Source organism: Pelodiscus sinensis, chromosome 27, assembly GCF_049634645.1.
Source record: "Pelodiscus sinensis isolate JC-2024 chromosome 27, ASM4963464v1, whole genome shotgun sequence".
NCBI lineage: Eukaryota > Metazoa > Chordata > Testudines > Trionychidae > Pelodiscus > Pelodiscus sinensis.
Window position 1 is genome coordinate 14,633,382 of NC_134737.1, and position 20,197 is coordinate 14,653,578.

The 20,197-nt window shown below is 51.2% G+C and overlaps 1 long non-coding RNA gene across 1 annotated transcript; it reads left to right on the forward strand.

Moving 5' to 3' along the window:
- Window positions 1-15,317: 15,317 nt before the first annotated feature.
- On the forward strand, window positions 15,318-20,073 carry LOC142820907 (uncharacterized). Its single transcript, XR_012897911.1, has 3 exons — window positions 15,318-18,900; window positions 19,017-19,192; window positions 19,340-20,073. It is a non-coding gene; the product is annotated as an uncharacterized LOC142820907 (long non-coding RNA).
- The last annotated feature ends 124 nt before the right edge of the window (window positions 20,074-20,197 follow it).

The following is a 20,197-nucleotide window of genomic DNA, read 5'->3' on the forward strand; positions in this document are numbered from 1 at the left end:
GCACGAGAACGACGGATGAGTGAGTTGGAGGCTACGGCTGGAGATCACGTCTCTCCCCTCCAGCATGGTGGATTTTCCATCCCCCAGGGCGGGCGCAGGAGATCCTCCTTCCCAGGGATGTTGCTTTGCCATTGGATGCTCCCAGCGGAGGTCCTAGAGCAGGACTAGACGGGCCAGAAAGATGAAGATTCTTTCCCTGTCGTGCTCCAGCGAGGGGGCTCTGCACATCTGAATCAAAGCGCAGTGTGTCTGGAAGAGGTGAGGGCGGAGCTGCGGGCTAACAAGCTGCACAGCTATTTGTAACTACTGAAACTTCCTTGCTAGACACCCACAGTCCTGCATGTAGATCCCCCCCGCCGATTCTCTTCTGCAGCTTGCTTTTGCCCGTCGTTTGCTGATGAGTGCGGTTTCTCTGCCTCTTGGTGTACCCCGATATACGTTGCTGAGCCGTGGGGTGCTGGCGGCCATAGATAGTGGAGAGCAGATGCTCCGTAGTCCCCAGCTGAGAGGAGAGTCAGCTATGTGGCTCTGTGACGGGGTGAGGCAGCCCCGCACTGAACCTGCAGGGCCCAGCCAGGGTTACCTGGCTGCAGAGGCCCCTCCCCCACAGCCCTACCGAGCATGCCCGGGCTGTAGCAGTGCTATAAAAGCCTGGGGAAGGACTCAGTCTGGGGAGACAGCCGGAGGAGAAGGACCCGTGCAGGGAGCTCCCACTCAGCTGTTGCCGGGATCTCCAGAAGAGGCCGGAAGGGACGCGGAGGCGAGTTGGTGCAACCCAGGGACTGCCTGCCGAGGGGACGCCGGCACGGAGCTCGCAGCAAGCTGGGCACGTACAGGGGAAGGAACCCCAGGGAACAGGTAGGAAGTGGCCCAGGGCAGGAGCGGGAGCTGCCTCTCCCGCCCAGAGAACCTCGGCGCGTTTTGGCCGGATTGCCCCGCCGAGGGAGTGACCCATTACCCGGTCGCTCACAGGGCCCTGGGCTGGGACCCGGTGGAGTAGGGTGGGCCTATAATCAGTATTGTAACGGTGCTGGGGGCTCAGGCCAGAGGGCCTTGGCCTTGCTTAAAGGCCCAGCTATAAAACTGCATTGGGGACTTGGGCCAGGGGGCCTTGGACTTACGAGGGCAGGTGGGAGGGGCCCGCCACAGGCTCCCAAGGGTGTCCTCAGTGGGTGAAACCCACGGTTTTCAGAACCAGCAGGGTGCTGATGACAGCAACAGCCGCCTCCTGGATAAACTTGGTTGGGTTTGAGGGAGTCTGCCATTTTGGTCAAGTGTGAGAGCTGCAGGTACTCGGCTGAGTCATTGCTTGGAAGGGTGACTGGCCTGGTTTATGGGCAGGTGTTGAATAGGTGTGGTTCAGTCCCTAGTCTCTGAGGCTTGGCCTACACTACAGCAGAAGGTCACATTAAGAGACGTAGCTGGAGTTGACACAAATTGAGTGTCTGCACCGTCCACACAGCAGAAGGCCGATGGGAGCATATGCTTGACTAAACACAGCGGCCAGGGGCTATTTTTGGGGGGTTTTTTTGTTCTTTTTTGCTCAACAACTTTTCCCCCTCAGCTCTTGGCTCTTTGCCTGTAATGGGTTGGCCACCTCTTCCCCAGAAGATGGACCACAGCAGCATCAATCTTCCACATAGTGTAGACATGGCCTGAGAGTAAACATTTAACGCTGGCTGGACAGTGGGGCTGGACTGTTCACCAGCAACTCAGCAAATTGGAAACAGTGTTCCGGGTGCAGAATGTGTATTAAAAACAAATGATTGGTCATCCAGGCATTACTGTCACATGTGGGAACCCCAGCCAAGGTTGGGCCCCTCCCCTGAGCCGGGCACTGTGCAGACACAGAGCAAAGAGATGCTGTGATTACACCAATTCCACTCGGGGTGGAAATAGCAGATCCAACATTTCAATTAAGGCCCAGCCATAAATGCTAGAACCAGATGGTACGTCTACAGTGCCGCATTATTTTGAAATAAGCTATTTCGGAACAACAACTCCCGAAATAGCTATATTGAAATAACACTGTAGGTTGGACATGCCCTATGGCAGCAGCAGTGTCTGGAGGAGAAGGTAGATCCTGTCCTACACATTCCTTCATCCTTGCAGCTTAGAGCTCGACCCCCTAACTTGGGCACACTCTGCCCTTGCTTATTTCACTCGCCCAATCAGCAAGAAGGAGCAATGTGACGCCAGGTAACTAAAAACTCAACAAGTACAAGTGGCCTGGGGTTTAAAATTCGTTCACATAAAAACACTTGGTGGGGTTGCTGGTGGGGGATGAGGGTGTTTTTCACCAAGTGGTGACGGGGTGAACAGCTATTTCTGCTTAGCTGTGTCTTTAGAAAGAGTCAGAGAGCATAAGGCCAGATCTCTGGGAACAAGCAGGCATCTGGATTTGAACCAGAGAATCTCTTCAGCTGTCGTTAAATGCTGGATCGCTGACCTGCACGCCCTCACGTTAGTAGTGTCTGGATTTCATTGCATTTATTGCCCTATTAACGACTGGTTAGGAGGTGTAGCGCCCTAGGCAGGCATCTTGTTGTTGTCTGAAATCCACAGACATAAATAAACGGTAAAAGGACGATCAGAAAGACCAAGTTCCAAAAAAGAGAGTTTGGTGCCGAACAGCAACGCTGGCTCAGCGTGTTGACTGTATCATTCATCACCCAGCAATCCCCCTGCTCCAGCAAATACAGATTTAGAAGCTGGCGAGTCAGGGAATGGAGCCTGGATGTCAGAGCTTTGCTTCAAGCTGCGCTGGCCGGAATCCGAAAACTATACGGTAATCTCAGCTTTTCTTTGTGTGAAGGGAGTTTCTGGTTGTGGAGAAACGCTTGACAATGTGCCCTGGGGGGTGACCCGAAAGGCTTAGAGCCCAGATGCGAAAGAAAAAGATACCAGCCGGATGAAGAGCCCACCTGAGGATTTGGGGCCGCCTGACTCATGCCTGTGGAACGTGGCCTTGCCCACACAGGGCTAGCCCAAGGCATCGGACACATCTTGAGGACTCCCAGCTTAAGTTCGTTCAAACAGCCACGGTGGGAGGACACATGCTGTTTCTTCTCCGATCTGGTTTCCGAAATGTGAATTTTCCTTGTCTCCTGTCTTCCCTCTCTTGGGCCGTGTCCAGACTCAGGGTTTTTTTTGGGAAAAGTAGCCTTTTCCCGAAAAAACTTCCCCTGCGTCCAGACTCAAGCTGCGTTCTTTCGAAATTATTTTGAAAGAACGCGGCTTTTCTTTCGATGGCGGTAAACCTCGTTTCACGAGGAAGAACGCCTTCCTTCGAAAGTTCCTCTTTCGAAGGAAGGCGTTCTTCAATGTAAAGAGGCTGTCTTCGAAAGAGAGCATCCAGACTCGCTGGGTGCTCTCTTTCGAAAAAGCGGATTTCTCTTTCGAAAGATCCGCCTGCAGTCTAGACGCGATCTTTCGAAAGAGGCTCTTTCGAAAGATGCTTTCGAAAGAGCCTCTTTTGAAAGAAGCCTGCAGTCTAGACATAGCCTTGCTGTCTGGGGATCCTGTTTACAACGTCTATGGGAACTGAGCTAAACACCCATCCTGCGTACCTGGGGCAACGTGGCTTTGAGCACGAACCACCAGCATCGTTCAGCGGGAGTTCATGACTTTGCGTACAACAGGCTACCCACATTTGAGCTCGATAGGATTGGCCAGCGAGTTACAGGTTGGACCTTTCTAATCCAGCACCCTCAGGACCTGACCAATCCCGGACGAGGGAATTTGCCGGACAAGGGGAGATCCCCTAATATCAGCCCTTCATCCTGCTGCCCCTCCCCTCTGCCGGCTCCTTCAGCATAGCTGGGCTGTCCGCAGCTCCAGCCCCTCTGCTGAACGGCAGGTTGTCCGATCGGGCTGCCCCAGCCCCAGTCCCGCTACCACGTGGCCCCAGCTGCGCTGATTCTGCTGGGCTGCTGCGGCCGATCGGTCTGTGGCAGCCATAGCTCCAGCTTCAAAGCCATGCGGCAGGCAGCCCCAGTCATGCTGCCACTACCTGAGCTGCTGTGACCCCTCTGCCTCCCAGGCTGACCCGGCCCGGCCAGATTCCCCTTTTGGGCTGCTGTGGTCCGGGCCACACTGCCGGGCTCCTTCCAGGCTGCTCCCAGGCCCATTGCTAGTAGACCAGCCGGGTTGCACCGGGTTCCCAGCTGCTGGTCCTCCTGCCCTGGGGCTCTCTCATCCAGGCACATCTGCGGACCACGGATGCTGCCGGACGAGACAATCCCGCATTTGGGAGGTGAACCTGTATTAGCTTTCAGATACCTCACCGGGTGTATTTTGTACAAAGACGATTACAACGGCCTGCAGGGCGAGACCACTGGGGCGTGTTCTGTACCACTGGGACTAGTTCTCCTCTGCCGCTGCGGAAATCCTGTATCACTCAGTCCTTAGAGCGACAGGGGGTGAGCGCAGAGGAGCAGGGGTGTCACTATTTGGGAGCTGAGAGACCCTGAGGAAAGTCGGGGCTCACTTGCGTCCCATGGCTAATGCCAGAGGAAAAAGAGGTGTCATTGTGGGGGCGGGGGAGGATTGTGGGCCTCTGCCGGGTCGCCACCTTCACCCCTTTCATCATCACGAAATTCCCATGAAAATATGAAGGAAAAAAAGCTTGAAAAAAGCCAGGGGGAAATGAAACCAGCATCCCTGCTCCACCGGGGCCCCGCATTGCCTCTGATCCCTGGCATGTTCTGCTCTCCTGTAGGCGTACATCTGGGCTCTCCATCTCCCTCAGTCACCTTCAGGCTTGAAGGAATAATACAGGCCAGTTACAATAAGCGCTCATGTTAGAGGCTGTGCCCAGCGGTGCCTGGGGCAGAGGTGGAGGGATCAGGCTGGTGAGGAGGCCGGGTTAGCTGGGGAAGGCTGAAACCCCTCCCTGCCCCATTAGCTGCATGCTTTCCGCTGAGCCATTTCATAAACTTTGCTAATCCCTGAGTATGTGTTGGCATTCGGAGCATTGCTTTACTGTGCATTTTGCCTCCGCAAGTACTTTGCGAAAGGCCAGGCTAAGTTTACCCTGGAGCTGGGACCGGCTCAGATATCGGCCTGCTCCTTCCGGGCCGCTCCTCGCCGGGGCAGACTGCCGGCTGCACGCCCTCCCGAGCCTCAGAACAACACCGCTTCCCAGAACCCCGGAGGGAGGAAGCAGCGCCCTCCAGCCGCGCTCGGGAAAGAGGGGAAGGGCGGGCGTGCAGCTTTACTCCCAAACCGTTAACAGCTGCTCAGGGAAATGTTAATGCAGCGTGTGGCCTTCACCCACCCACCGGGCCTAAAACTGGCCCCTCCCGGCTGTGGCCTCACAGGCTGGAGAAGCAGGGAAATGAAACCCACTTTTCACATTCAGGGGCCCTCTCACCCCCTGGAACTGGAGGCCCCAACTTGGTCCTGTTTCCACATCACTTTTCTCCCCTACGGGTTCCCTCAGGCTGCCTAATTCTACAGCTCTCGTCCTGCCTCCGGCACCCTGCTCCATGCGGGCTTTGTAGGCTGGGTGCTAACGCATCTGTCAGGGTCCCCATCCAGCTCCTAGGGGCGAAGTTATTGCCCTTTTAAGAGTCTATAGACCATCTCGGACACAGTCCCTGGAGTCCCTGGCTCCAGAGTATCCTGAGCTCTGTGTGGAGGCCTCCATCTATGTTGGCTGGGGGGGCAGGTACAACCTGGAGGCCTCTCTGAGCAGGAAGCTGGAGTTTCACAGACAGGAAACCTTGCAGAGATTCAATCCTTCAGCCCCAGGTCAGGAAGGAACACGGCACGTTGTGTCACAAGCCATGGCACACCTTGCGGTGTCCGTGTGGCCACTTTGCTCCCGTCCATCTCTAGAAAGAGACTGTGCGTCACCAACGTCCGCATGGCCTCTGCTTCCTCTCCGTCAGACACAGACACCTGCTCGCTGAGCTCCCGGCAACGTGCTGAGGACCATACAGCCGCAGAGAGCTCACAGTCTGAAAGACGTTGTTGGATGCAGGGTGGTTGTAGCCATGCTGGTCCCAGGGTATTAGAGTGATGAGGTGGGAGAGGTGGTGTCTGTTATTGGATCAGCTTCTGCTGGTAAGAGAGACGAGCTTTCACAAACCCGGAGAAGAGCTCTATGTGATCTCAGAGGCTTCTCTCTCTCACTGACAGAAGCTGGTCACCCATGTTGTCAGTCGACCTACAGGCACACAGGCCTGGGTGCTATCACAGTGGGGCAGGTGGACATGCACAACCAATCTAAGATCAGGCTGCTCCTTTGACTGTTATATTCCCGCTAAATAACTACATGCAGAAAGACAGCTGCTTGTGCAACCCACACACCTGCTGGGTGCGGGGCACTGCCCCATCTTGTGGTACTGAGACCGTCTATGGAGACAACAATGCCTCTGCCCTGCAGCCTTAGCTAAGAGCTCACTGGCTTTTAGCTCACCCTGTAGCGCCTCCTGCTCTAAGCTCCAGAGGGCCCAGGTTCCATTCCACCTGTCAGCATTATGCACACACACTGTTTGGCTGTGTCCAGACTGGCAAGTTTTTCCGGAAAATCAGCCGCTTTTCCGGAAAAACTTGCCAGCTGTCTACACTGGCCGCTTGAATTTCCGCAAAAGCACTGACGATCTCATGTAAGATTGTCAGTGATTTTCCGGAAATACTATGCTGCTCCTGTTTGGGCAAAAGTCTTTTTCTGAAAGACTTTTGCACAAAAGGGCCAGTGTAGACAGCTCAGATTTGTTTTCCACAAAAAAGCCCCGATCGTGAAAATGGCGATTGGGGCTTTTTTGCACAAAGGCGCGTCTAGATTGGCCACGGACGCTTTTCCACAAAAAGTGCTTTTGCGGAAAAGCGTCCTGCCAATCTAGATGCGCTTTTTCGAAAATGCTTTTAACGGAAAACTTTTCCGTTAAAAGCATTTCCGGAAAATCATGCCAGTGTAGACATAGCCTTTGTGTCTGTGTGTGTGTTTAACAGCGGGGGCAGCATATATAAGGGTAAAAGTGGCGACTAGCTGCCCCTACTTCCCCGCCCACCACCTTTTCTGTTGGGCTTCAGAGAAGTTGGATCAAAATAAATGTGGGATACCTAAGTGTAGCTGGATCATCACTTGCTAGCACCCTTCTCTCATGTCTGCAAATTTTGCTTTACCTTCTGGCCTCCTCTGCTTCTCTGGAGTGTTTTAAATAGTTGAAAGAGGAGGGGAGCAGACTGAGTTTAGTGTCTGGTCCCCTGCACTGCAGCGGTTGGCCAAACCCCACAATAGCTATCTGGTCTCAGGGATTGTGTTGGGACCCAAGAGGTGTTGCACTTTGCGTTGCAGAAGCAATTTAACGAGGCTGGGATTTTCCAAATTGCTTAAGAAGCTCAGGAGCTCCTGACCCCTCGATAGGGGACCACGGGAGCACGCTGGGTCTTGAGGGCTTCCAGATGTGTCACTGACAGCTGTCCTGTGTAGACACAAGTGGTGTGAATGGGTTCCATGGGCTGGGAGCTGAAACACGACAAATTCCTACCAGAAATAACGTGCACATCTGTAACCAAATGGTGTGATGAATTCTCCATCTAAACCAAGCCTTTCGAAAGGGATTTAGACTCCAAACGTCCATGATTTAAACTGGGTTTAGGGGTCTAAATACTCTTAAAAAGCTGGACCAAGATAGGTGTCTACCAGCTCTGCTCTAGCTCATCTAGGAGTTATAGGCAGAAATACCTGGCTGAGGAGGTCCTCTGGCCAGTGGTATGCCGATCGGATGCTCACAATCATGAAGAGACACACACACACAGTCATTGACAGTGCAAACACACACACACACACACACACACACACACACACAGTCACTGACAGTGCAAAACACCCACCTAAGCAGCCACATAGGAACTTCTCTGAGAACAAGGAGGTAAGTTCTCTGCCACGGTACTAGAGCAAAGAAACTGGCCAAGCAAGGAGGTAAGTGAACACAGAGCCATGCGGGATTGGGGGGTGGTAGTTGTTGTTAGGGTGCAGGGGGTGTGCTCCATTTGCTATTTATTTTATTTTTTTATGGGAAAATGGTGCAATAACTCCAGGGTCAATAAGCCCTCAGCCCGGCTGTGTGAGAGGAGAGGAATTTAGCTTTAGAGATTCTCCCCGGAACTTGCCAATATACTTCCTTGCTCTCACTCCTGTGCATGGCCAGTTCCAGGGATGGGGGAACAGGGGCTCACTTTGGGAACACTTTGGGCTCCACCTTTCCCGGGGCACGGTGCAGCTGGGTGTTTTTAAAGCTCTGTTGCTCTGATTGGCTGACTGTTTTTTGTTGGGTTGTTTCCCCAGGCTGGGGGCTGCTGCTGAAAACATTTTTCACCCTGGTCAGCTAAATGGCCAGGCCAGCCCCTGCTGCGCTGACTCTAATGACAGCCCCAGATGCTGTTTCAGGCTGGGACGGGTGGCTCAAGCCAGCAATCTAGAGAGGAACTGGCCCAGGGCCCAGGCACTACAGGCAGTGTTCAAAGATGTCACTGCCCTCGGAAGGACGTTACTGGGTGCCTACGGAATTAGGGTGTCAGGAACCCACATCCCACTCTCTTTCAAGGAGAACCAGGTACAACACTTGCTTAGGATCTCCTTGAAAAGCCCTTCCTAAGGCACTCAGGGTATGTCTACACTAGCCCCCTAGTTCGAACTAGAGAGGCTAATGAGGGCGACCGAAATTGCAAAGGAAGCACGGGATTTAAATATCCCGTGCTTCATTAGCATGTTCCCGGGCGGTCACCATTTTGGAAATTGACTAGCCCGGAATAACTGCCCGCGTCTACACGTGGCAGTGAAACAGGAGTTCGAAGTAAAGCCCTTAATTCGAATTAGCTGTTAAACCTCATTCCAGGAGGAATAACAGCTACTTCGAGTTAGGGCTTTACTTTGAATGCCCGTTTCCCTGCTGCGAGTAGACGCGGGCAGTTATTCCGGGCTAGTCAATTTCCAAAAATGGAGACCTCCCGGGAACATGCTAATGAAGCGCGGGATATTTAAACATACCCTAAGATTCAGCACTGGAGGATCTGTGCAGTCAGTCCCTTTCCCAGTAAGTAAGAAAACTGGCTTGAAAATTACATTATTTTGCCTGAAGAAGAGCTCCTTCCACCATCAGTCATTGACCCAATAAGAGGGTCCCTTGCCTGCCCTGTCTTTCTCATCATGTCTTCCTTAGCTCATCAGGCATCTCTTTCACATGGGATGCATCATTACTTATGGCACGGAGGCAACATTCATAAACATTTGCTTTGATGTATCAGTAAATCTCTTTGAGGATGCTGCACAAATGCATCCATCACTGAAACGCCCCAAGTCCTGACCCACCCCGCACCGCAGTCCTGGGCTGGAGTCCTTAGTGGATTCCTTCTTCATTTGTGCCAAAGGAGATTCCAGAGGGGAACGTGACGGCAGAAACTTGGAATTTCCAGCGGTGGGAAATCTCAGCATTTTGAAATGTGGATTCCATCCAGTTTGGACAGAAACCAACATTCTTTACATTTCCTGCAAACGGGAAGTTCTGGGAAGTTTTCATTGGGGAAACACCGACCCCTGGTGTTTCTGAATTGAAAAATGCAAATCCGAGTGAAACAGTCAGTTTCACTGCTGCCAGGCACCGAATAGCCAGTCTTCCTAGCATGTCATGGGCTCTGCAGCTGGGAACCTGGGGAGTGGTCCTGCCTTGGTCAGGAGGCTGGACTTGATGATTTCCTGAGGTCTCTTCCAGCTCTATGATTCTATGATTCCCCTCATCCATTAGTTGGGGCTGTCCCTGAACCGTGGATCCTGGAAACCTAGGCTAGCCAGCAGTCAGCTGGGAAATCAGGCAGGTTCTCACACAAGATGTTCCCACAAAACATTTTGGGTTCGACAGATCGACATTTCCCAGCTAAACTGTTTCGTCAGAAAGTTCCCAGCCTGCTAAACCCAGGGTTGTGAGTTCAATCCTTGCAGAGACCATTTAGGGATTTGGGACAAAAATTTGCCAGGGATGGTACTTGGTCCTGCTGTGAAGGCAGGGGACTGGACTTGATGCCCTTTCAAGGTCCCTTCCTGTTCTAGGAGATAGGCATCTCCATTAATTTAATTTAAATTTACTCCAGTTTGGGGGTTGCTCTGATTTTTGAAGCTCTTACAGCCTGCGCCCGTGTGTATAATATACCCCACTAGGTGGCAGCTAAATTGGCGTTCATCACACAGGGAGGCTGGAACTACCTGTCCTCGGAGTTGGTTTCTTTTAACCTGCCAGCCCGAGGGCAAGTTGTTTTGTTGGGTAAGTGGATCTCGGGGCCACTTCTCCCTGAGACAGGGTGTGACGGGGCGGTAGGGGCCGCGGACGCTACCCCCACGCCCCGCACTCAAGCGCCGGGCGGCGTAGCCTCCAGAGAGTCGGGGCGGCTCTGCCGTGCTTGTTTGGCGGCGGCTGCCCGCGAGGCGCGGTCAGCCCCCGAGCAAGCCGCCCGGGGGCGGGGTAGCGGACGGCTCAGAGCGCAGGCGCCAGCGTCCCTGGAAAGGGCGCCGGCTTTAAAAGAGGACTCCCGGCCGGGAGCAGAGGAGGATGAGGACACTGCCAAGGTGGACTGGGCCAGCGGAGACCCGGACCTGGACCAGCGCCGACCGAGCACCGTAGGTGCCAGCGGCGGACCATCGTGGCAGGAAGAGGTGAGCCCCCCCCGACAAAGATTGGCCGAGATGGAGGAAGCAGCCAGGACAGGGTCAGGGAGACCTGGGGACTGGCAAGTTGCGGCCATGGCCCCCCGGTCGGGCAGTGCGTCATGGACACCTACCCTTAGGGTCCTGGGCTGGGACCTGGAGAGGGGGTGGGCCCGGGTCCCCCTCCACCTCGGAGAACCCCTATAGAGACTAGCAGTGCAGTTGTGACCGGTGGCAAAGTGCCCCCCTTCTGTGGGGGCGGGCCCTTACACGGGCCCGACGGCCTGGTTCGTGACACAGGGTCAGTCCCAGAAATGGAAAGCTGTATTTCGTTCTTAGTGCTCTGGAAACCTCCAGTTGGGAGCTTTCTCCAGGGTTCACCCCCACACCGTTCTGCAAAAGGGACTGCTGAGTTCGGTGCCTCACTCCGCGCCCCTAATTCTCATGAGCAGAAAGTGCTTAGCGCCGTCTCTCTCTCTGACAATCAGGGCCCTTACGTTAGGTGTCCAAACTGACAAGTCGCTTCGCCGCTGTTGGAACCAGCATCTGAAAGGACTTGGAGATACCAAGCTAGGTTTGCAAAAGGGGCCTTTATTATTGACTGGCTGCATGGCGCAGAAACAAAGGAAATGTTAATAAAAGTATAGAAAAAAAGCCAACGATGTACCAGGTGAACAAGTGCTGAGAACGGCCCCGGGCGCATGACACTACGGAGGTGCTGGGGAATAGGGTGCAAGAGGAGAGGAGACATTTCAGTGCCCTGTCTCGCCATCATTGCTTGCGAGTGAGGTAAGGGTCTGTGCGTGACACACAAAACAGGATGCGTCTCTGTGTACAAGTCCACCTGCTGCGTATCCAAGGGGTTTGACTCAGCCTGCTGTGAATATCCTGATGATGCTAAGCTGGAAAATGCCTCTTCAGAGAGCCCAGGAAAGCGTGAAATGATAGGTCCTTGGTTTGCCTTTAAGGGTCTTGTCTGAAGTGACATTCACTGTCCGTCTTCCCCATGACCCCTCCATTTCGGTACAGCTCCCGCTTGATTCCTGATGATAAGAAAACACTTGCCAGAGCACGGAGTCCGGGAGTAGGTGACTTTGAAGGTGTGGTGACCCAAGTCATCAATCTGTGATTATCTCTGAACCTTCCCAGCAATTATCTGGGAACATCAGACTTCTACAGAGCCGTGCGTCGGCATTCCACCTTCCATGGCCCTTCCTGAGGGTGTGAACGCTGTATTTAAACACCGCCGGCCAGCTAAGGATGACTTCGCAGTGTGGCGGACTGAAGCCGAACGCGTCGGAGACAGACCGTGGAGGGCTTTACAGCTTTGTGCAACGTGTCCATGTGTGACCGATAATAATCCGGCAGAACAGCCCTGCTGTCACAAGCCTCCCCCACAAAGACAAGAAAAAAGCCCTGAATTTATTTTGGGCTTTTGGTGTCACCGCTGCGCTCCAGGACCCGAGGACACACAGTCCTCCTGCATTTGCATAATGTCGTCTGACTGGCTGGCTAATTCTGGATGCGTGTCAAGGTGCTGGTCTTGATCGCAGGAGCCCCCCAGGCGGCAGCCCAGCTGTCTCTGAGATAGCTTCTGTCTCCATGCACCAAGACAACAGCTGTGGCTCACACGGATCTCAGTGCCCGATGGACCTCACAGGGCAGTTTCTGGGGGCCCGGGCCTGATCTGGGGGGGGTTGATCCTTGGCTATGTAATTTCCCATCATGGAAATCTGGATGAGCCTGAGTTTTTCCACTTATAGGGTGCAATAGGGCTCATCCATTTGAAGGAGCCTTCTCTCAATACGCCACTTCTGAAGGCAAAGTCTAAGAGTCCTGGAAAGTGACCTACAATGAATGAGAAGTGGGGATGCTGATCCGTGAAGAAAGGGCTGGTGCGATCCTTAACCATGCTGCTGGCACCCAGCTGCGATGTGGATAAACAACCTGCCCGTGCACTGAGCGGTAACACAAATGTCACAGTCCTGGATCACCACCTGTTTTATCCCATGTGACAAATATAAAAGGTGATGTATCCACATTACTGCAGGGCTTCAGAGCTATTTAGGCACCTGACTCACATCGGTTTCAATGGGAGTTAGGCACCTAGGCCTCTTTGAGGATCTGGGCACCTTTGGAAAAACTGAACCACAGGAAACAATTGTTCCCATTTCTGCCTGACAATTCTTGCCACCCTCTTAAGAGAAGAAGGCTGGAGGGATTTTCCAAGAAGTATTCCAGAGAATCCACTCAAGGGTGCCGTGAATTAGAGTGATACCTTGCACATGAGACTTTACAACAATTAACGAAGCTTCACAACCTCCCTCTAAGGCAGGTTCTGAGGCCTGGCTGAAAAATTTCTTCTCAAACTGATTAGGTGAAAAATGTCCACATGCCTCAGAAAATTACACGTTTTTGTCAAAAGCAGGGTCTTTGCCCATGAAAGCTTATGCTCCAATAAATCTGTTAGGCTACGTCTAGACTGGCATGATTTTCCGGAAATGCTTTTAATGGAAAAGTTTTCCGTTAAAAGCATTTTCGGAACAGAGCGTCTAGATTGGCCCGGCTGATTTTCCGGAAAAACTGGCCAGTCTAGACACAGCTTTAGTCTATAAGGTGCCGCAGGATTCCTTATCACTTTTGCAGATTCAGATGAACATGGCTACCCCTCTGATACTTAGCTTTTTGTCAATCCACTGAATGCACGGAATGCCTGAAAACTAAAATGTTACACGTCTCAGCTCTCAGCCAAAATATGTGTTGCTTGACCCCGCTTTGGCTTGTGATGAAATATACCCCAATAACCAATAGTAGTCAGGTTTATGAATAGGTGTAAAAGGATTGAACTCACTGGCACGGCGCCTCCTGCTGGTCACTCCAGGAATTAGCTGAATCCTCAGTCTCGCCCTCTGCCACTGTGGCCAACTGTCGTTGAGGTCTCTTCACATTTGGTGGCTAGATGCAGTGCAAGAGGGAACGGGGAGGACCCAGGCCTGACCACTATTCTGAGTCCCAATCCAGGGACCCTACCCCCCTCTGCTCCTCTCTACTGCCTCTGCGTCCCCAGGTCACTTCCCCATGACCACTTGCACCTTCATGGCCCTTGTATCAAAGCCACAGCCTGTCTTTCTAGTTCGCCCGAGCCTGCATAGCCCTGCTCTGTCCGGATAATAAGTATTATTGATACATGTTTATACATTAGCCAGTGTATCTTGGTCAGCAGAACCCCTGCTTGTTGACTTGCTGCTTGTTGTAGTCAAAGCGACACCTTTAATGGACGTGTTAGTGGTGAGGGCCCTTATATGTGGCTCCAAGTGTTTTTAACACTTGGTGTAAGCGACAATTTCCACAGCTAAATCAAATCCTCCTTGTCACACTTGTTAAATGCAACTGTATCCGAGTGCAGGAAATCAGTAGGGCCAGATCTCCCCTATGGACTGTGTTATTCAAGGACTGTTTTGCCTTGTGCGTGTTATTGCTAATATGACTCATGCGTGTGACTTTTTTTGCATAACAGCATTGTAAAGTGGTAGATAAAACCGGTAAATGAGTTTTAACTTTCTTTTGGACTTGGGTTTACTTTGGCTAATCGATCTGTATTAGGTAGGCGTTAGTGCGGTGTGTTCCACAGTGCTACCTATGTACCCGAGAAGTAAAACACAAATCTGGAGTGGCAGCATTACATGGGAGATCTCCTTCCATACATTTCTTGTAAGTCAATGCTTCACAGTACTGTCCAGTCATGTTATAGGCCACCCTTCCTGCTGATGGTTCCTGTTCGGCGAGCTTTACTGGGCAGAAGACAGGACTGTCCCTGTCTGGTGGTTCTGGGCTGAGTCGTTCTGGAGTCTCGATGTTAGAAACATCCCAGGCATAGCAAGCAGGTATGTGTTGCTGCGTGATACATCAGTAGCTGATGTAGATACAGGCAGTCCCCGACTTACGAATGGGTTACATTCTGAACATCTGGTCATAACTCGATTTGGTTGTAAGTCAGGAATACCTTTAAACGCGCTGCCCGCGCTGTTCAAACAACTTGGTGTACATGGTTCTCAACTCGAAAATATTATAATGGGGTTAATGGGAGGTTGGTCGTAAGTACGGATGGTCGTAAGTCGGTGTGTTCGTAAGTCGGGGAGTGGCTGTACATCAGATTTGGGTAGATGCTGCCTTTCAGATAACCGGCTGAATGGCCAGTAACCAATGTGTTAACTGTTGTGGGGTCAGGATCCAATATTGGCAGTGACGCCATAAGAAATGTACACGTGGAACCAGATACTAAGCAAGATATTGTTTTGAATAACATCCCACAATTAGGATGTGGTGTCACTCACTCCAAATTATAGCTGGTTCTTAAAGGGAATTTGGTTACACATGTTAACACACTGCTAGTCACCCACAGTTTTTGCTATACACTGAGGCTTTGTCTTCACTGCGAGTTTTTTTGGCAGAAAATATGCTAATGAGGGACTCATTAGCATGAGTCATGATCTCATTAGCATATGTTCTGCCATTTCTTTTTGCGCAAGGGGTTTCTGCACAAAAAGAAGCAGTGTGGACTTTTTTTGTGCAAAAATCCCTTTCACGACAAAAAAAACCAGGCAGAAAATATGCTAATGAGATCGTGACGCATGCTAATGCGTACCTCATTAGCATATTTTCTGCAAAAAAAAACTCTCAGTGAAGATGTAGCCTGAGGGTAATACCAGTTAGCTGTTTTTTAATAAGGTTAGGCAATTTCCCTTTTTTAGTGATTTCTAATGAGTTGGTCATGGGAGTTATCATGCAACTCCCATAAGTAGTACAGGGCCTACCCGCTATATGTCGACCTGGTATACATCTATTCCACACTAAAGTTGTTGACGCTTGTAGGAACTGATGCATTATAAGCCCTCCCATTTCCTGGTCTTAAGTCGCGCAAAAAAAAAACCCATCTCAATTTGCGCAAATGGAAGTCAACTGCGGGAAAAAAATTCCCTGCTGTAAGTTGTTATAAGTCTAAGTTTTTTGGAATGTTTCTTGTGCTTATAACGAGGATGGTCTGTACTTGTAATATCCCAGCCCCAGGCTTAAACCCCTCCAGCGCATCATGACAATCTACAACCTATTCTAGGAAATGATCCCTCCCTCTCACAGGCCTTGGGGGACAGGCCAATCCTCACCTAAAGATACCCCCACCCAAGCTGAAGCAAATCCTTTCCAGAAGCCACACACCGCACCCCAGATACATTCATTCAGGAACCTGCCACTGCCGACTCTGTCCACACATCTACACAAACACTTAACCACATAAGCCACACCATCAGGGGCTCATGCAACTGCACATCCTCTACTGTGATATATACCATCAAGAGCCAGCAATGCCCCTCTGCCATGCATATTGGGCAAACCAAACAGTCTCCAGAACAAAGGATAAATGGACACAAATTGGACATTAGACATGGTAACACACAGAAACCTGTAGGGAAACATTTTAACCTGCCTGGGCACTCGATCATGGATTTAAAAGTGGCCATTCTTCTACAAAGGAATGTCACTAACTAGTTACAGAGACAGGCTACAGAACTGGAATTCATCTGCAGATGTGACACCATTACCCTGGGCTTGAACAAAGACATTAACTGGCTGGCTCATTACAAAGCCCATTCCTCCTGTCTTTAACATCTGCATTTCCACATCAAAAGCTATATATGGGGCACATCTTGCCCACTTAATTAGCCTCATTAACACGGGTGCTACAAGTGACAGGTACTACTTCTGCTGTTGTATAGATCTCTTGGTTCCTATTATATCCACTCCATCTTATCTGATGAAGTGGGTTTTACCCAGTAAGCTGATTTTTTGCTTAGTCTTTAAGGTGCCACAGGACTACTTGTTCTTTTTTGAAATTTACAGTAATGTCATATAGATTCCTCTCTTTTGAAAGATAAGAGACTTGAAATTTGTTTTATGACCGGCCCTTGATTTTTGTGCACATTCCGGATAAGACGCTAATATCAATTAACCAAGAAGTGCGGTAATGATACATTTGTTTTTCCACGGTAGCCAAATTTCACCATATTTTAGTGAGAAAGATTTTAAAGGACAGCTATCTGCATGAACTTACTTTGCTTAATTATATACAATTTAAATAACAGCCCTGGCCTGGCCAATGGTTTTTATAATGTTTTAATAGCTGATTGCATACTCTTTGTCCCTGTATGGAAGGCTGCGGTGTAGGTGACCATTCTGTTATTATAACACACCTTCTCAAACCACTTTCAACACTGAGGTTTTTTTCCCACTGTGCACTAGTATTTCGTGGTGTTTGCGGTCTGTGGGCTGCAGCCTTAACTAGCTTAAGTGGTGTACATGATAAATTGTTTGCTTAGCTACATTTCCCTTGTTTTTAGTAACCCAAATGCATACACAGACTAATTTAGTTTATTTACAGCGGAACAGGGATCCACTCATTTATAACACAAGCTATTCTGAGGCACAGCATCTGACCGAAAAATGGCCTGGTTTTGTCCTCATAACATTTTTGTTTTTTATTCTGATTCTTCGATTCTTTGGCAGAATTATATGTGCAGTAGGTGCGTTTCCACACATTTATTTTTGCCCCTTTAACTTGTGCATTGCTAGTGTCCCATAATAAACACAGCTGCTCTATCCTAAGCTCTTCTAGGACATGATTTTGAGTTGTAGTCAAGGGAGGTTACCAACACCTTCTGCCCCAGCACTGAAACCCTAATTCTGGCCTCGTGCAGAGAGGAGGCTCTGGAGAGGGGATGGTGGTCTGAAGAGCTAGCACGCTCTGCTCTTACCCCATGGCAGCAGCAGCTGGCCCACAGCTCTGGGCTTTGCCCCCTGCACCCAGCGTGCGGACCTGACGCATGGGGTCACAGCGCCACTCACATTGGGCACCCTTGGTTTTATGATTTTTTTTGGAGGAGGGGAAGGAACCCACGCTTAAGCTCATTCCTGTATTTAACACAGCGAAAAATAGCAGAAATGCAGAAGGAAATCTGAGTCAATCCGGCCCAGACTCTCCATGGATGTTCGGAGCCTAAATAGCCTTGAAGATCCATCTGGCCCACTTCCTTCCTAGCTAGTGACAGTGACCAGACCAGCTAGGACTCCTGCTAAGAGATATTGTCAATACCTCTTTGCAGTCAGGGCTACATGTGGTACCCAAGAAGCCATCCCTTGGTTAAGAGACATTACCTGCTACTGCCCAGTACCCTTCTAGTTTTGAATATAGTAATAAACCCCCTCAGCAAAGATATATAGAATCCTAGGGCTGGAAGAGACCTCAGGAGCCATCAAATCCAGTCCCCCTGCCCAACCCCAACTCAATCATCCCAGCCAGGGCTTGGTCAAGCCGGGACTTAATAACCTCTAGGGATGGAGATTCCACCCCCTCCCTAGGTAACATTCCAGTGCTTCCCCACCCGCCTAGGGAAATAGTTTTTCCTAATCTCCAACCTAGACCTCCCCCAGTGCAACCTGAGCCCATTGCTCCTTGTTCTGCCATCCCACACTACTGACAACAGACTCTCTCCAGCTTCTTTGGAGCCTCCCTTCAGGGAGTTGAGGGCTGCTATCAAATCCCCCATCTCCATCTACACGTGCATTCTGCCAATATGCTAGACCCATCTTGGCTGGGTGTGGAGTAAAAATAATGCTGTCTGTGCTGATGACCGGACAGGAGAAAGACTCTGACCTGGGCAGGAATGTCCATAGTCATATTGCTGAATCTCTCGGTAGCTGTGGATGCTAGTGAGCATGGTACGTTCCTCTCCTGGCATGAAGCTGTACCAGGAGTTAGAACAGGGCTAAGATGGGCCTGACCCTTTTTTCCTGTAGTTCCTACAGGATAGCGGAGAATCTGCCCTCGTGGAGTTCCACCTGCTTCGGTTCCTTCCCTCGTCCTATTTCACATCTCCGTGAGGTCAGGGAGGTGACTGAGAGACATCATGGGCTCATGGACAGGTGCTAGGCTTGAGAATGTAAATACTGGAGGTCCTGAGAGATGCTATTCAGGCTCCCCCCAAAAAGTGCTGGAATGACATCTCAAGTGTTGGCAACATGCAGGTTGCTCGGGATTTAACGTGCCATTTACATCTGCCAGTGAAAATGCCAGTCTCTCCGCCGGGCCAGGCCTGGGCTGACATCACACCTGGATAGTCAGCAGTTGGCTGAGATGAAACCCGGTGACTGAAGAGGGAAACATTCAGAAGATCTGGCCACCCCGAGAACTTTGCCCTCTAGTGAGTCTGCTTCCAGATGGTCAGATCCCTGAGCAGCCTGGGGTGCTGGGGATCTTGCACAGCTGATGTTGGCTACTCCAATAGCCACCATGGCTGAAAATGTCCCTTTCCCTTAGAATCATAGAATCCTAGAGCTGGAAGGACCCTCAAGAGGTCATCAAGTCCAGTCTACTGCCAGCACCACTGAGACCGTCTGACATGTGTCTGTCCAACCTGCTCTTAAACATCTCCAGTGATGGAAATTCCACAACCTCCCCAGGCAATTTATTCCTGTGCTTAACCACCCTGACAGGTAGGAAGTTCTTCCTAATGTCCAACCTCAACCTCCCTTGCTGCAGTGTAAGCCCATTGCTTCTTGTCCTATCTCAAAGGTTAAAAAGAACAATTTTTCACCCTCTGCCTTGTGGTACCTTTTTCGTATTTGTCCTTCCCCTTGCAGAAACTGCCCTGGCCACAGTGTTCTATGCTTTCATGCCCCTCAGACTGGATTACTGTGACCCCCACCCACCTAGGAACGAGCTCCCCACCATTAAAAACACTTTTATTAGTCCAGAATTCATCAGTCCATCCATATTGGCTGCTGTGCGTCCATCGCTCCGGGGCACCACTCACCACACCGGCTCGGGACACCCCAGAGTGATTCCTTAAAGGCCTGTCTCTCTGCAGCCATCCTCTCCCTTGGCAGGTAAGTTTCCCGGACCTATGAACGCATCCTCCTCAAAGGCAAAGACCACCCAGCAGCAGGCAGCACAGGACAGCAGGCCCATGAACGTGGAAACCCAGTGACCACCCCGCCGAATGTTTCCATGGGCAGATCAGAGATGGAGGGAGAGCGGGAGGGCCGGAGACCAGATGGGGCCTGTTTACAGTGTGATGACACTTCTACTAGGCCCTGGAACGTGACCTAAAAGGAGCCAGGGAACAAGGCGTGCTTAACCCTGGGTAGAACTGGAGTGGACTTTATTAAAGGAGCCAGGCCTCTTCCCCTCCTCGCCAATGGGCAGTTAGCCCCTGGACAGAGTCACTCTGGCACCCACGTCCACAGGACCCTGCTGGGGGGTGAAGCACCTGCTCTCACCTTGTTTGAAACCCAAAGTGGAGGCTGGTGACCCAGGAAGTGACAGGCGGGAGCAGATGAGTGATTTGTGGAACTTGGCGTCCCGCAGTCTGGCAGGTGACACAGGCTGGGGTGGGGGGAGTGGGGGGAATCACAAAGTGGGGGGGGGGGGGGGAGTTAAGGGTAGGCCAGAGAGGGGGCAGTGGAGGTGCTGGGGAGTGAGTCGGGAAGGTCAGAGGG